Source organism: Oratosquilla oratoria, unplaced genomic scaffold (genome assembly GCF_046742065.1).
Source record: "Oratosquilla oratoria isolate Oo_2021 unplaced genomic scaffold, ASM4674206v1 SCAFFOLD49, whole genome shotgun sequence".
Taxonomy (NCBI): Eukaryota; Metazoa; Arthropoda; class Malacostraca; order Stomatopoda; family Squillidae; genus Oratosquilla; species Oratosquilla oratoria.
This window is the reverse complement of record NW_027467713.1, coordinates 1,849,247-1,855,297: the sequence shown is the minus strand read 5'-3', so window position 1 is coordinate 1,855,297 and position 6,051 is coordinate 1,849,247.

Below are 6,051 nucleotides of genomic sequence, written 5' to 3'. Positions count from 1 at the left end.
AAATGAACACATCAACAGGAAGGCAAAAGTCCCTAAAAATCAGAATTTCGCAACGTTGTGACTCGTTGATATCTACGAACGACAAGATCAACAATGCATCAAAACAAGACAAGAAAGATATTCCTACCTTGTGGCTTCTGAGTTGGGAGGGTTGTCATCTTTTATTTCAAAGTTACCCCGTTAGTCGGGGGAAAGGGTGGGGATGAGGTACAGCGAGGGGAGGGGAGAAGGAGGGGTAGAGGGAGGGAGTGGGGAAGGAGGAGAGGAGGATTTCCGCCCCGGTGGAAGCAATTACTCGGCGTTGGTGACAAGAGATATGATTATGAAGATGTAACTCAACTCTCGAGGAAAAAAATACTCCTTCAGCGGTGCTGGTAGGGGTGAGGTAGGGCGTGGATGTAGGTACCCTCATCTTAGTAAATGCGTATGTGTGTAATTAGAATAGACGTATAAAGGAAGCCATGCAGGGCTTTTTCCTTCTCGTCCAAACATCTGTTTCGGTTGTCGTTAGGCACTCAAACATCACCGTTACCTTCCATCATCATCTTGGCCACAATCTGGGCAGTTTCCCTGTACCTTGATATTCATCATGAAAGGATAAGATTTAAAGTGTAAATATCGCCTTCATACTTTGGGAAAAGGCGCAGTATGAGAGAGGCAACGTACCAAACAGTTTGCAGAACAAGGATGTGATTCATAAAATCAAATAAGAATAATAACAGTACGTAGACTAGATATTTGTATCAGATTTTTACCGTGGGAGGCTCCTTCTGTTAATTAGAATTGTCTAAATGGAATTAGAATAAAGAATGTAGACTTATTTTGCCTTGAAGGAGTTAATTGAAGTCGATTCACCTACGTTTGTTTGTTTGTTTGTTTGATGTTTTTTAATATAATCTCCTTATGTCAGCCAAACCAAAGCATTTCGAGATAGGTCTTAGTCAAAGACTTGAGCAGTAGGAGCACTTCTTGCGTAGAGTATCTCTAAAAGGTATGGGCATCGAGGTCTACACGGGACGCGAGATTGTATGGACGTGTTTGTAAGCCTGGCCCAGCAACCCACGGATCACCCTACCCTCAGTTACGAAACCTGCTGTCAATTAATCGCACCGAAACAAATTCACGCTGACTCCCTGCTTTAGTGAAGTCATAGAGGCAGGTGGTGCTTGTACTAAACTACTGAACTGAAAGGCGACAACCTACTGTCGCTGATTTGACATTTGTGACAGATCAACTTGATTACAATATAAAGTGTTGCAATGATAAATCATACTGACAGGATACCTTTTGGTCCATAAAGGGGTGGGATGAAAAAAAAAGAAAGAGACTTTTGAGACCTTAAGAAAATAGAATATTCTAAATTTGAGAGGGAGAATGATCTATGTAATTGGTTACTGACAGCTGGACTTTTAAAGTCAAAAGATCGCGCCACCAATCCCAGTATCCTATTTGCTTTCCCTGAGGCAGAAGTGCAATGCTTTGATAATTTCAGGCCGTTACATATAATTACATTGAGATTCTTTTCATTCTCCACTTCGGTTAATTTTTTCGTAGCATGTAATCATTATTAATAGTGTATTCAACAATACACATGATTTTACACTTCTGTCTATCCATCTACATACCAAAGCTTTCACCCTTATAAGAGAGGTAGCCAGCACCCCCGTCCATCAGTATATTCCATCAATAATAAATCGAAATAGTAAGTTACCCCTTACGATTCCTTCGCCTTCCCTCAACCGAATGAAATTGCATGACATCAGCCAGAGAAATGAGTAAGCCAGCATTTATCAATGGGATGATATTTAATAATAAATAATCAGACCCAGCCGTCGCGAGATCTGAACTCGGGTTCATCTGAACATGTTACCAGTTATTTTTTTTATTCTATTTATCTATATACCAAGAGCTTTTTCCCCCTTATAAAGGGGGTAGCCAAATCAAAGGCACGTACCTACTCCCACCCATCCCACTCCCTTCCATCACCCCCCCCCTACCTCTCATCTCAGGTCCTCATGGGTCAGCCCTGTATCCCGCCCACTACCCTGGGTCAGAAGCAGTGCAGCAAGACACAGTACATAGACAGCAAGGCCGCTTCACTTAATCGACGACCCCACTCTCCGTCCCCTCATGCATAAGCACCCCCTTCCCCCTCCCCTCCCTTCCGATTTTTTCTATAATTAAAGATAAATATTCATGAATACTTAGTCGTTAGATAGGTTGCAGTGATGTGTGCTCCCACCTTACACAAACTAACATATTCATTTCATCGTTTTCTTTTCTGTTTCAGGTAAGGGCCAATGGTGCAGCTCGTTAATACTGGGAATGGTAAAGTAATGAATGATGTCACGTATTCAATGTTTATTGAAAATAACAGTATGGTCAACGGTTCTGTTGGTGACAACCACGACCTTTCCCGTGCTCTTAGTATCAAACTAGATCATCGAGGTTGGTTTTCTAGAATACTGATAAGACTAGTTTAGTAGTGTAAATGTATATTTTTTGTGCATGTCTCCTCTTACTTTTTGAGTCGTGGTGTGTTTGTTCAGAAGATTTTTTTTTTTTTGGGGGGGGAGGGCGAGAAAAAGGGCGAAATGTCATGATTCATTTTGAGAAAAAATTACCTGACAGTTTGACCTATTAACATTCAGAAAATAATGATACACAAACAATATAATTTTCTCTGATTAATCACATCATATCTTATTAATCTCCTTTTTTAAATATTCTCCTGTTATAAATAACAAAGAAAATACATTAAATAAGATTTTGTCTTTGGTGATCTCAAAATAAACCATGCTAGCGTGTAATTTCTAATGCGCTGATGTTATTGGCCTTTATAGCACTGATCGAAACAAAATACCCAATTTAGTGGATAGTTACTTTTAGAAACGGCCTATTTCTACTTTGACCCCTCTAGCCCTCGACCCTAGAATTGAAGATGACATTTGTAAACTACTTCCATAAGTTGCACGCTTTACAAACGTACACTAAAAAATATATTACTAAACTTTGGTCGTTTTGCAGAGGAATGTACGCCACACAAATGTAGAGAAAGTCATCCTTAATTTTATATCAAGCCCAAAGACAAAGGGTTGAAAAAATCGTCCCAGCATATCTGCATATGCATGAATTTCTGATATGAACTTTGTCCACTTGTATGGAAATGTAATTATGAATCAGGGTGGGAAAATGTCCACAGGTGTTTCAGTACCTAAAGGGATGCGCATCTCGCTACCTTCTGTCCCTCAAAACAGAGATTGTACACTTGCATTCGCGCACGCGCATACACACACACACACACACACACACACACACACACACACACACACACACACACACACACACACACACACACACACACACACACACACACACACACATATTACACATAAATATATATATTACTCATGCACCTAACTGTCGTTTAGGATTTTATAGGGGGTTCCATTTCTGCGAAGTCGTGTGTGTGTGTGTGTGTGTGTGTGTGTGTGTGTGTGTGTGTGTGTGTGTGTGTGTGTGTGTGTGTGTGTGTGTGTGTGTGTGTGTGTGTGTGTGTGTGTGTGTGTGTACATGCTTGTGTACATAAGTCCACTGACGCACACAAAATGTGTGAAGGAGCCGTGTCTCCATTTGGTCTGAGGCCTAGGAGGGAGGGAGGGAGGGAGGGAGGGGGAGAATGGAGAACTGCTAGGAAGCGTGGGGAGGAGGAAGTAAATAAAAACGAAGGAGGGTGGGAGAGATGTGCCCAGAATATATACAGGATATATATATATGGCACTTTTTTTTGGGGGGGAAGGGAGGTGGGGGGGCGTTGAGGCCCACGTCACCAGCAGGCTGGTCCCCTCATGACATTTATTGAAGAACTACGCTTTCGAGCGCGTTTAGCGTCGCTCTCTTCCCGGTCTGGGAGAGGAAATCCCTCCACAAGGCAAAGTGTCCCTACAAGCTCAGACAGCTAAGGCCAGTGACAGCCATCGGCAGCAGCTCAGGAATCAAACTCGGATCTCGTGGGTCATGTGGTGAGCTCGAGTCCCAACGCACTGCACCGATACACATGCTCGTTTATTTCTTGCTCCTTTGCAGTGCTCAGATTAGTTAGCTTCAAGCAATGACATGGATACAGAAACCAGTAAATAAATACCCCTTACATGGGCTTAAAAAAAAAAAAAAAAAAAAAAAAAAAAAAAAAAAATAGCACGCAGTACGGAGAAAGCCTTGGTAGGAAAGCCCTGTCAGTTGACTGACGTTGGGTCACCTCCCCGCCAGGCCAGGGCTGTCGATAGCCAGCGCGGCAATCCCATAGTGACTCCTGGGACTCGAACTCACGACCATCTAATCGTGATTTCAAGACATTACCCACTTGGCTACCGACAAGATGTATAATCACTGATGCGCGAGTAATGAAAACCAGAAAACTAAAAAGAATATATTTTGGAGAACGAAGAGAGAAATGTGTGATGGATCTTTACATGAAAGCCTCACCGTTGTCAAACGCTCTAACATTGTGTATCTACACTCACACTTGTTAAACTTGGGAGATTTATGGGAAGTGGCAAGCTGCCAGGAAGACGCCCGACGTATCCCGACTGCCCTTAGTTGTCATGATGGTTGATCTGACACCCGCAGACATTTAAAGTCATAGCGATCCAAGAAACTGCGAAAGAAGGAATGTTGTTCTGAAAAAAATTATCTGAAGATGATGAACGAGACGAGAAAAATACAAATATTCTTCACATTTTTCATGTAAAGAGATGAAGCTAAATATAAAAGACTCGTGAAAATTTTATCACAAAGGAAAACTAATTTGGCTTTATGAAAACAGGGATGTTTGACAAGAATTAAGACCCTCAAAAAAAAAATCTTCGTAAAACTGCTCGAGAAACGAAGAAGCGAAAATGACTGGCACTAAATAAATAAGTAAATGAATAAATAAATAAATGAATAAATAAATAAATGAAAAATCAAAGAAAAAAAAATGCTCAACCAGAAGTCCGTCTGGCATCAACAGAGACAGAAGATGTACAGTTGGTCTTCGAGTTTAAGGGATCCAGCAACACTAAGGATGTGTGGATGAGGTCGGAGTAATACAGAGCGTATTTCACCTTCCATCCTCATTTTCCTTCACTTTTTATCCTCGTCTGAGTGACTTCAGTATCTGGCCCCCGTTCCCATGAAGGCTACACTTGTTACGGAGCTCGTCCTGAAGGGAGCTGATGCTCAGTCTTCAAGATTTATCCTCTGCTCCTCATCCGGAGGGCGAACGTCCAAGATTGTGGAAGAGCCTATCGCTCCTTGTGGAAGTGATCACTGTACCAAAGGGAATTCCGAGGCGACCATCAGAATGCCTCTGGGAAAAGAAAAAAGAGAAGAAGAGAAAGAAAAAGGGAGGAGGAGGAAGAGGCGAGAGGGAGAAAAAGTGGGGGGAGGAAGAAGAAGGGGATGAAGAAGATGGGAGGAGAAAAAAAGAAGAGAGGAGGAAGTAAAAAGTAGGAGGAGAAGGAATAAAGGAGGAAGAAGAATAATGGAGGAGGAAGAAGAAGGGAGGAGGAACAAGAAGGGAAGAGGAAGAATAAGGGAGGAGTAATAAGAAGATGGGAGGAGGAAGAAGAAGGGAGGAGGAGGAAAAGGAAGAAGGGAGAAGGAAAAAGAATGTAGGAGAAAAAAGAAGGGAGGAGGAGAAAGAAGGCAGGAGGAAGAAGAAGGGAAGATGAAAAAGAAAGGAGGAGGAAGAAGAAGGTAGGAAGAAGAAGAAGAAGGGGTGGAAGAAGAAGAGAGGGGAGGAAGAATGAAGGAGGAGGAAGAAGGAAGGAGGAATAAGAAAGGAGGAAGAAGAAGGAAGGAGGAATAAGAAAGGAGGAAGAAGAAGGAAGGAGGAATAAGAAAAGAGGAAGAAGAAGAAGGGAAGAAGAAGAAGATGGGAGGAGGAAGAAGAAAGGGGAAGGAAGAAGAAGGGAGGAGGAGGAGTAAGAAGGGAGAAGGAGGAAAAAGAAGGGAGGAGGAGAAAGAAAGAAGAAGGGAAGATGAAGAAGAATGGAGGAGGAAGAAGAA